General features: G+C 36.7%; 1 long non-coding RNA gene across 1 annotated transcript; it reads right to left on the bottom strand.

Annotated features, from left to right (window-relative positions):
• Positions 1-7,837: 7,837 nt before the first annotated feature.
• On the bottom strand, positions 7,838-12,189 carry LOC128898365 (uncharacterized). The gene is made up of 3 exons (XR_008462821.1): positions 12,131-12,189; positions 10,835-10,952; positions 7,838-7,938 (listed from the first exon to the last, which is right to left on the bottom strand). It is a non-coding gene; the product is annotated as an uncharacterized LOC128898365 (long non-coding RNA).
• Positions 12,190-12,269: the final 80 nt, after the last annotated feature.

Genomic DNA, 12,269 nt, shown 5'->3' with positions numbered 1-12,269 from the left:
GTTACTATCTATCAAAAAGCCTCCTTTAGAAAAATACAAGCTTATATGTTATATTAATGAGTGTGTGATAGAACAATTAAAACATAAGCATGAAAGTGTGGTTTATGGTTTATCAGCCACAAATAAACTGGCTGCAGCACAATTAGCATTGTCATCACTATGGGGTTTTGTTTCACTGCTGTAACATGATTCTATTGCTACAAAAGATTAATCCCGTGACAGTTATGAGCAGGAGAAGCATTAGTCTGTGAAACTGCAAGAAAACAAAGGTATTATTTCCTCTTGTGAAAACAAGACCGAGGAAAATATAAATGCCAGACAAACAAAACCCAACTAAACAAACCCCTCTCGTTTCTACAAACAATACCTGATTTCCAAAATCCTACCTAATTATAATTTCTAACTTTCCCTACTGGTTTGATACACAGAAAAATCCTTACATTGCTTGAATATTCTACAGGTTTTGCAGTTCAACCTCAGGCTTGAAAGAAAGTCAACCCAACATGTCCAACCATACAAATATCCCCTCCATAAACAACTTCCCAGAAAAGGACTGTCTCAGGAAAAAAGTGTTTTACTTTAGTAGGCTTCCTTATACATCTGATGCTTCACAGCACTGTGCTATTAGCAGATTGTTGAACTCTTATGGTTCTATGTCTGGGTGTCATTACTGAAACACAAATGAAGTCAGTGAAAGTGTGCCAAGGCAAAGGTTTCCTGGCTCATTTACTAGTATCCTGCTAAGTGGTAATGTAAAGAAGACTATGCACAGGGGTGGGGACTGGGGGAGGGGGAAGATGTTGCAGTGTCAGGGAAGATAGCTAAACATTAAGTTAGTAAAATGTGTTTACTTACCCCATCATGATAGACTCCATTTGAAAATACTTTGATTACTGAAACTTAGTTACAACTCTAAACCAGTGAATTTCACATGAAAGCTATCTGAAGTGTCATGACAAAAAATAGGCAAAAAATTCTGAACTTAATTTTATTCAAATTATAGCAAAAGGAAGACAGCAATCAATACAACAGTCAGAGGATCAAATTGTATCTTAATTGTATTATGAGTTACTGTTTTTTACTTCAATAGCGCCGTGGCTAGCTCATATAATGTTAAGAGAAAAGCACAGAAGATTGTATTTGGATAAGCTGATGATACCTTTTATGTGCTCTATGGTATCTGGAGAGCAACAATCTTTGTAATTTCTCAGCTGCAGCTCTACTATTCACTTCTCTACATATTTCACTTAATTACATTGTAAGTTGCTATTGTCATAAATAGCTTACCATCTGAGCATCTGCAGCTTCTTCACTACCTACCGTCTGCAGATAATGCTGTATCTATGTTGCAAAGTATTTCAGTGTTCAGTTTCATCATCTTAAAATCCTTGTATGGCAAATACCATATTTAATGAGAATTACGGACTTTTTGCCCCACAGAGAATAGCTCTGCTGGTATTTTGGATTTGTAACTGCTTCAGTTACTCTTCAATTTTCTATATAAGAGATATCTTACTACCCTGATTGGTAAGTTAGAGGAAGACAGACGAGCCTTCAATCACACAAGTATTTCTCTTGGTCTCTTGAAAGCCTTCTCTGTTTACACATTTCAGTCCAATAGAGGATAATTGTTGTAAACACCTTTTTTTCTTAAAAAAAGCTTGAATAAGTTTGGCTGGCCTTAAGCTTTCCTAAAAGCATTACAGTCTTTCACTCTGTATTGTCATATCTTCTTGGTCTTAAAAGTCACACCTCAATCTGTTTCAAAACAGTTTCATTTATATGGAAACACCCTGAAACTGAGAACTGAATGGTCATACTATGCAGTCCTGAAAGTTTACCAGGCATGCAATATTCATCGGCAGTCATTTACACACTAGTATCTAACATTCACATGAATAGAAATGGCAGAATCAGAAGAGAAAGAAAGAAAAACAGGAAGAACAAGAAAAAAATCCAGCACAAACCCCCAAAATCAACAGCCAAACAGAGAGCTCCCAAACATACTTCTGTTGATTTTTAAGCTGTAACATAGGGTAAGGCACAATCTGTCACAAGCAGACACATTTGCATCCAGTTATTTTCATGAACAAAATGGGTATGACAGATCATATCTTAGAACAGACTTTCTAGGCCAAAGATTCTAAAGCTCAAGCCTTCAGCTTCCCAAACACATCTGGCCACTATAAAACAATACCAAAGGGAACAAATCTCCCAGAACAATGAAATCAGCTCCACCACCTCCCTGCACAGAGCACTCCTGTGGGAGGCCTTTTCTCCCTACCTCCATTACTCATATAAATAAGGCAGGATTTCCTGTCTTTTGGCCTGCCCAAATGAAACCAGGCTCACCTTCCCATCTCTCTTCAGAAAATCTGTCTATGCTTGTCTCCTTTCTCCAAGATTTCTGCATCTGGGAAACAAGGCCATTTTAAGAAGCAGTATTTCTCAAACTGGTCAGCCTCATTCCTAAGACCTGACCTGATGAGTGAGTAAACATGGTCCAGATAAAAAAAAATACAAGAGATGCCACTACTCTGCATATTCCACACTGCTGGCTCCAGCTTCGTACCTCTAGCAGTAGCTGCCTGTCACTTCCGGCTCCCATGCATGGGCACAGGCTTAAAGCCACCCTCATGCAAGAAGTTTTGCATTTTTCAAAGACAGATTTAACAAACAGGTTCACATTTAATAAGTGTAACATAATGGTGCAGCATGTAAACATTCTGATAGGATTTTGTCCATGTCCAGGTGCTTTCCCTCCCCTTCACCTGCTCAGTAGTGGGTTTGCATTTTTCAAATGAATACACTGATCACATGCAGCATTGCATATACCATTGTATGCATTAACTCCACAAAGTTGACAAAGGTTTGTGAATATGCTAATAAAGACCTTATTATTTTTTCAGTCATAGCAAGACAATATTGATGATGTTGCTCATGAGACACACAGCTTAGTTCAGGTATTTAGTTTCCAGCAGCTGAAGCAAGCTGCTGTACAGCCTATAGCACTTAACTCCCATGTAAGCCCTTTTCTCACTCAGACTGTAATGCATCTTGTGTTCCTAATCTCGCCTCCAGAATACTGATCCTTTCCATTAAACAGAATGTTTAGTTACGGAACACATATTGCATTGAACATACTAAGTGCATTAGCAGAAAATACAGTCTAATGATTTTGCAGGCTTAAGTCCTACCTGAGCATGGTCTGATCTTCTTCACAACTAAGCAGGGTTAGCATTGGCCTTTGGAGGTTTGTGGTTTTGAACTGCCAAGTCAAAATACAGCTTACTTGATATACACAGCGTATTTAAATTGCCATTTTTTTCTGAGTCTTCAAACACAGACACAAGAAAATTATAGAAAAAAAGGTAGCAATGGATTGGCTATCAGGAAACCATAAAAGTCAAGCTTACTGCCACACAGTAACGTAAAGTAGACATTGCCCACCACTCCAGTTATGCATCAGCTAGCCAGGTATCCAACCACTAAAGAATTTAAGGTTGGATTTTTCTTCCTTTCTACAGAATCTCAGGAGTAGGGAAAATAATGCAACTTAAAAAAAGAGATTACTTAATACCAACTCATCAATTATTCCTCAGTGCTGTACCATCTGCTCAGTACTAAATATCCATTCCTACTTGCAGAAGGAATGTTGCAAAAAATGCCATTGAATATCTGTGAGATGAGTTACGGGTTCAGAATTTCACTCAAAGAATATTATGGAAGCTACAAACCTTCACCAAGCTCAGAAGGCCATTAGGACAGACATTGTACATAACCAAGCACAGACATCTTCTCACTTTTGGAAATACAGCTATTAAAGTAATTTACCATATCTTAAAAACAAAAAAATAATGAATGAATGAAAGACAAAAAGCTTTCTTCTTTTCTTCACATGGATCCTCTTTCAACATTTCACTAGTAAAGGACCCCACAGAAAATCCACCTTTACCAGTGCCAATCTTTCCAAACAAATAGAAAATTCCTACCAATTTTATTTCTAAATCAGAGGTAGAGGACTCATATAAAACTTTTCTTATGAGATACACGGATCTAATCTGCTTGGTTTTATCAAGGTTATTGTAGATAATTAGCTACATGGATTTAGGAAGACATACTGCATACGGTTGTTTCCAAGCCCTGGAATTCAAGAAAGATATGTTTACAAGTGCCCTACACAGGTTTACAAGAAATCCCCCTCCCCCACACCATTTTTAAAAAGATTCAAAATAAGTTTTGGGAAAGGAAGGATTTTAAAGTCACTCAAAGTTGTTCCTTAATATAAGAAGTATTAAGGCATCCTTACAGTAAATCCCACCGATTTTATTGCAAACAAAAATTTTGGATTAAAATCCAAGTTCCCAAAACAAGACCAGCACCTTGGATATTTGTCATCCTTTTCTGTGTAATAATGAACTTAAACCTTCCTTGTAAACTACTAAGGAAACATATGGATAATTTCACAGAGAACTGTCACAAACCAAAACCCTACAAAGGAAAGTGAAAATAAACAATATCCTCTTCTCTTCACTCAACCCATTAGAATAGTCACAGAATCTAAACTAAGCAAGAGAGCAATTGGTCATCCTCATGGAGAAGTCACTAAAAGAGCCACAACTAAACTTTACAATATTAAGATAACAGAAAAGATCCCAAAACTCTCCCTATAATTTGCCATGAAGCTGAAGTAAAGTTTGTCATGTAAAACTAGAGTATACACAATAGAATCTCTTCATGTAAGTACATAACTACTTGGCAGCCATTTGTGGACAACGTGTTAAGGTCTGGGCAGGGGAAGGGAAGAGGAACAGCAAACACAGCATGTTGCATAAGGCATCTATAGTGCTACGTGCTTGAATCTACTCAGAAAAGTTTGATCTCACAAGCTCATGACTAAAATACTTTTTTTGGTTTTGGTAGACTTATTACCTACCTCTGAAAGCACTAGGGATATGCTCCCTTTGCAGTCTGCTAGGTGTAATTCAGCTGCCTCCCTGTGTAATTTCACATATCTCACCTTTTTACAGCTACCAGATGATACTATGTGTGACCTTGCATGGCTTTTCACCAAGAACATTCCAAACATTCACTGCAAGGGCTGTCAGCAGAAGTGCTAAATGTCTACTGTTACAATGGTATACACCACTGTACCCTGAGAGTTAAAAGCAGTTATTTAAACAAAGGCCATTCATAACTTCTATGTTGGTACAATTTGGTCAGTCCCTCATCATTGTCCTCAATATCCCTTTTGAGATAAAAGCTCACAGTAGAGGCCCTTCCCATATTGCCACTACTGGGATGGCCAAGTTGTAAATTTTGTGTTCCTTAAAGGCCACCCATCACACAGTCCTAAGTCAGTACTCAGAAAACCCAGTATTGTCATTGGCAGTTGTCATAAACTGAAAGTACAGAACTTTCTCACTTCCATGCCAGCATCTTCCATCACACTCAACTACCACATTACCTTCACAGATCCTCATGCCTACCTCCATTCTACAGCTAATATTACTCACCTGCATGTTTAATATAAAAATCTTTATTGTTGAAGTAAAAGAAAAAAAAATTCCCTGATGTTACTTAAACAAAAAATAAAGAGATCTTCAGCATTTTGAAACAAAGAATATTTTAGGTTTTTTTAAAACAACATGCTAACTGTGAGTACATTTTCTGCATTTATATTATTCCTGCATGACAAACATTCCCACCTATCAAAGACAAAAGCTTCTTATCAGTGACCAAAAATATATTGTCCACACATTTGGATCTCCTTCCAACTTTCACACTCGTAAGATGTTTTAACAGTGGCAGAAGGAGCAGTCTCACACTGCTTCAGGAACCAGAGATACTGGGAAGCACAGTGCTGATATGAAAGCTAGGCCTACTCAGGCTGTGGAGGCCCTGACACAGAATAGCAACCCTTATAAAACATCATACAGTTCCTGCCAAAGTTCTGATCACAACCAAAATACATACAACACTCATGCTCTGCTGGATACCAAGAAGAGACCAGTTCAGGCCTAGGCTGCATCCACCTAAGGTCTCTGCAGCACTTGACCAAATCTATATCAAGTGGTATTTTCTCTTGCAAGGACAGATACAGAGCAACACTGAAAAATGCCTATGGCCATTTGCCTGAGGTACATTAAACTAATTTGTTTGGATAGCTGCCAGGAATCCAAACTGCCAATTAACTAAACCCCACTGCTTATGTTAAAGGAGTAGCTCACTGTCTGACAAGAGCCAGAACTTCAGCTAACTGGCTTTCAAACCTAGTTGAAAGTGCTTTTAAGATGCCAACAATCACTTTATGAGTTGTTCCAGTTTGCCATCAACAATAGGCAAACACTTGTGTTACTGGCAAGAGTGACTTAACAATATTCTAAGTATTTACTTTTCTAGAAGCAAAAAGTATTTAGAAAACAGACGTTCTCCTTTTCAGCAGTGCATAGAATCAGAAATATTTAGTCTGAATAAACATTGTAACTGATAATTGGTCAAAAAAAGATTGAAAACTAGACAATGAGATGTAACAACATTGCCTCTCGGGCTGAAGACAGCAGTAAAACATTTGTCTTAAAGGCAATTACACAAACTATTAGTGCTTTTATGAGAGATGAGTGTCAATGAACTCCCTAATGGAGCATTCTGTTTAGTATTTTATGATATACATGTGTTCCATAGCTTGGAAGTCTGCAGTTTTCTCTCAAATACACTCTTGAAAAGCTCTGCAGAATTGGGTAAACTAAGGAACATGCTGTGTCCTACAAAATTCAACAGTTTACCATTTTAGCCAATAAAATATTACCTAATATATGCAAGCAGATTGGAAAGGAGACCTGCAATTAATTCAAGTACTGATGACAGGCTAGGACCATGTTTATATTTAAAAAAAGAAAGAAATCTTTTTTGTAGTAAAACTTACTGATTTGGAGAAGCCTCTGATTTCTATAAATCTCTCCACAAATTCAATACAGCACATCTTCAAAATAGTTTTTAAACCCTAAAGCAACATCCACTTTTCAAAATTCTTCCTGTCACTATCTCAGCTCTCCAACATAGGTGTAAAAAAAAAAATAATAAAATCTTACTATCTAGTGGAAAATGCCACAGAAACTATACTTAAAAACCCAACCAACAGTAACACACTGTTTCAATAGAAGCTACATAGATGTAACCATTCTGGTCAACTTTGCCTTCCAGAAATAACAGACAAAACACTATAGGACTAATTTATTTATTTTTTTAAGATGCTTTCCTATTCAAGTTGCTGAGAATCTGTAAGAGCAACTGTTAAAAAACACTGTGTCCTGACCTTGTAAACAATTTTTTTTTCTTTTTAAGTATTATTTAGACAAAATGACTACACTTCAGTACTCAATGTGCTTTGCATCCAGTCTCACAACTGCATATAAACGTGATTTGGAGAGAAATACCACACTGCAGGTTCCTAAAGAACAATGTAGACACATTATCATGCCCATTTTGATTGTATCTTGCTGAATTTGCCTCTCTGAGATGAGGACTGACACAACGACCTTCGCAGACCGTTCTCGCCATAAATTATTCTGTGATTCTTTCAGAAAAACTGAAAGCACAAAGTACCCTTCTTTTTCATGTCAGTTTATTATGATTATATTCATACCTCAATACTGCCCTCTGCTGATGTTTATAGTGCTTGATTATTTAGAGGAAAAATTGCGAGGATGTCATGTGAATGTTTTAAAATTTGTCCTGCAAAGGAAGGCAGGAAACAACTGAAGAATGTTCTCCCCTAACATTCAAATCAGCGCAGCAGGCTGAATCTTTAGGTTTATGGCAGATAACATAAGTGATCAATACCTTTAGCAGGTCAGGTTGGAAAGTGTACATACATTCAAGGTCAAAGTAGGTCTTTCCTCCCTCATGCCATAAAGGATTAGGGTACTTCATAGTAACCTATAAGGAGAAGAGAACACAGTAAACTTAGAATCTCTAATGGAGAAAGTATTTTGGTGTAATTCATGGTCACTGACTCTTGGCAGGTCCTACTTAGGATCTGTATTAAAGACTCAAATAAAATGGACATAGGTGAAAAAAACAATTAGCTTGTCTAAACACTTGCCAGCATCATGAGTGGCTATTTTAGTTTCTCAGTTATATGAAAATTAAATTTTATTCAACCCGCTCTAAAGCTTTGCAAAAAGACATTGAAGTTATCCCTTCAGGATTTTCAGTCTACTTACATTTAATTTCTAAGAAAAGTTATTCTTTTCTCCAATGCTTATAGTAATGCCCAGTCACTGAAGTGTTCTGCAGAAGTGTTTCACTCATTGTAAACATGTTATTGTTGCATTCATGCATGAGTTTCGGTTTTCTTTTATATTCCTACAGTTTCAATGGCAAATAAGGATTTATGCCTGAACAATATTTAGTTATTAACTACTTAGTGTTTCTCTTAGAAGTTTTGTGTTCCCAGAATATTATAAATCACCATATATACACCTGGAAATTGCAGAATAATCTGCTGAGGTGTAAATGGGAGCCCCTCTTTACCCCATGAGATAATATCCAGAAGGAATTGCATCTTTTTTTCATTTAAAATGATCTGATCTGCATGCATGCATAGTCACTTGACTGACATAAATAAAATTCTACTCATACTTGCAGAGGCAACATAGTTCTGGGAGTTTCTTTACTGGCCTCTGAATCAACAGAATTCTTGACTAAGTTCCAGCAGCAACTTTATTAGTGGTGATGTGGAAGCCAGAAAGAACACAACTTGACTCTGCATCTCAGGCTAAGATTGCAGATAGAAACAGTTTTATTTATAAACATACTGCATCATGGATGGCAATTCCAGCAGCAGAGGACTACAAGACAATAACAGTACCAGTACTGTCCTTTGGTAAATGAAATCAGTTCTGAACTCCAGGCAGACATCCATATGCAGCTCACTGAGAGGCCAATTTCATTCACACTACTCCATCCTGCTCACTTTGAGGATGACTGATACTGTTCGATTAACATGCAAACTCAAGAATTTCCAGGCAGTTTGCAGTTCAGTACCCTGGTACATGCTACTGTAGACTAAACTGCATTAACAACATGTATTCATACATTCATAGAACGGTTTAGGTTGTAAGAGGCCTTAGAGAATTGAGAAAACAAAGTCCAGTATCTAGCAGTATAACCATCACAGTATCACCAAGGTTGGAAGAGACCTCAAAGATCATCAAGTCCAACCCGTTACATCCTGATGTATCAGACAATACTGGTTTTAAAAGAAGCCTTCAGAAGGGGAAAGTGATGCCTGGAAGCTGATAACTACATTTGGTTTTCTTTCTAAGTGCTGTTACCTGCTTCTGGGAAGTTACAGTTGAAAAGTACTTGTTCAGCTAAATTACATGGATACTCACCACTGCTCCCACACCAGCATTATTCACTTGTCACTTGGCTTTAGTTGAGCAAGACAGTAAAAGCAATATGTGGAAATAGCTTCCAAATTATCTAGGTGTCCTAGTTTAGCCTAAACTGCCACACTAGTGAACCAGTGCCTAGAATACCTCCTTGCATCTTAGAAGAACATTTATAGCTGGCTGGTAACAGTAACTGCTCCTCTTCCAATCAGAGGCCTTAATTCAAGAAAGCTAGGCATGGGCCTAGTCAAGTTAGGAATCAATGGCTGTAATTGCATGGATCAAGTTAACAGCAAACTTAAGTTACGTTTTGATAGGAGTAAGGAATCTACTCACATTTCTTCTCAAATAACTGAACAAAATGTCCCTAACCTTCTAAGACAGGCATGGAAATAAACACAAGTGTTAGCAACAGAACAGATATTTCTTAAATAAATCAGTAGCTAGATACACATTATGCTACTACTGGAGTTTTAAAGCAATCTGATTTACGGTTTTAATAAAAAAAAATGTAATATGATAAAAAATAAAATGTTTTCCATTACTAATAGTAATGTTAAGACATTCTACAGAATCACTGGCATAAAGGTCAAGTTTTAAAAGTTCACTTTTTCCTCTTGGGATTAAATCAATTGCAGAAAGATATCTAATTTACAACTAGTAATTAGATCCAGTAGAATAATAGTTTCCATCTTGAGGGGAACAAAAAATAAAAGTTACTGGGGGTTTTGCCCATACAAAGATTATTTTTTTTCCTCCCAGGACCTAAGGTTATTAGTGTGGCAACCAAAAATAAATTATTTCTATTTAAAATATAATTAAAAAAAAAAAAGATGTTAATGAAATATTAGAGATGGAGGTAGGGGAGGAGGGCACAAAGTTATATGAAATAAACCTTTAAAAAGTCCCTACATCTCTGACAATACTGTGGTTAGGAGTAAACACTGTTCAACCTGCATCTGTGTATTCTAGCAGTGTTTCTATTAAGGTCAAAGGAAATAGCCATGAAATCCATGACAAGTGGACAGACAGGAGAGATAGGCTACTTAAAGTTTTTTATATTAAATGCACACACAATGTATTCTACAGTGTAGTATACAGTATATTGGACATTAAATATAATGTATGTGTGTGTGTAAGGAAGAAGAAAGTACTTATCTCTGTGATTGTACATACACTTTATTTCAAATTACAAATATTTATTTATTTTGACATTCCTCATAAAATAAATTGATCTTGAAAGGTTGTGGAAGAAGCTTTTAATAGCTTTAAATATTTACTCAGAAAAAAAGCCCCAAAAGACAGGTTTCAAAAGTCAGCAAAGGACTTAAACTTCCAAATTTGGGTCTCCTGTTTACATCACAAACTCTACATATTGAGAGTATCTAGAGAAGCAGGAACTCCAAAGCACTTACGAATGAAAGTATGAATCATACCCAGCTTCAGCAACATCCATGACATTCAAACTTGTCCCCATGCAGGCGTGGGATTTTGCTCTCCATGTTTTCAAGTACATTGGAAGTAGGTTTTACATTTTCAGAAGAATTCTGCATGCTGCAAAACAGATTCATATATATATACATGTATATAACTAAATATCTAGGGTTTTTTTAAATACATTGGGGCAGACAGGCTGTTGAACAGATTGTTCAGATCTCATCTGGCAGGAGAGAGCTCTGCCCACAAAAAGCAAAGGTATAGATCTGTTTAGAAGTTGTCACTTTAAGTGCCTAAATGAAATTGGAAAGGGTTCTGCACAAGGAAAAAAAAAAAGCGAGACACAGAAGAAAAGTAAATTGTCAGAGAGGAGATTGAGGATGTTAGAGACATGAAAATTAATTACTTTTTCTATTTAATTTCTCTGTATAGAAGTCAGTGTATATAGTTTATATTATAAATCACATTAATGAAAGAACATTGAAAACAACCAGCCACCCCCAGGAAACAGAGAAAGATTTGTTGATATATTTCCCAAAATCTCCTTTATCTTCAGGCCGATTCTCAAGCTTCATCCTTCCTGAGAATTTTCACACAAGTGTTCATTGTTATTTTTGGAGCTGACTTTTTCACTTACATACTTGCTTATATAATGAGCTTCCCTTTCCTTACACTTTCTGTAAAAAACTTGGGTTTTAGAGAGCATGCTCAGCTTTCAGAATGAAAATAATTGCTTTAACAATGATACTAAGTAAGGAGGAGATATTTTAAATAGATGTAGTCCCTCTATTACTTTGAAAACGCTTTCAAAAGTGCAATTATACTAGCCAAAGACGTTGATTTTTGTACTCAATCTGTAATATTTTCTTACCTTCAATTTTCAGAACACAACTATTATTATGAAAAGCAGATTTTATTGCAAACATTTTATGAAAAGCGTCAGTATTCAATTATTTTACGTATTACATGTAAAAAAAATAATAACTTAGGAAAAAATAATTTTCTCCAAAAGATTAGAGGATGATGGAGAGATTAGAGCTTCATATTCTTGAGTTAGCTGCTAATCTCTCTGATAAAACATTAGGTAATTTTGATCTGTGTGTTGAGCAATTTCATTTCAACGAGCATGGTATCAGAACTCAGAAGGCCAGCAGAATGCTTTGGCAAAGGATAATCACCGTACTCTCCATCCTGAACTTTTCTTTTTTCTTTTAAAAACTTTGGTTCTGTTTAAATGGAAGCCTTTGTAAAACTGATTATTTAAAAACGAGATAGAACGCAAAATGACAACATACTGGAAATTCATCATAAGGTAAATGTCTCACAGGAGGTCACAGAGCGCAATACGCAGCGGGCCAGCCTGGGGCTCGGTCGGATACCGGACTGCTGGCTCCCGCCGCTTGCCCAGTTCCCGCGCCGCTCGCGGAGAGGCGC

This window comes from Dryobates pubescens, chromosome 22, assembly GCF_014839835.1.
Source record: "Dryobates pubescens isolate bDryPub1 chromosome 22, bDryPub1.pri, whole genome shotgun sequence".
Classification (NCBI taxonomy): domain Eukaryota; kingdom Metazoa; phylum Chordata; class Aves; order Piciformes; family Picidae; genus Dryobates; species Dryobates pubescens.
This window is presented reverse-complemented; position numbering and strand designations above follow the sequence as displayed.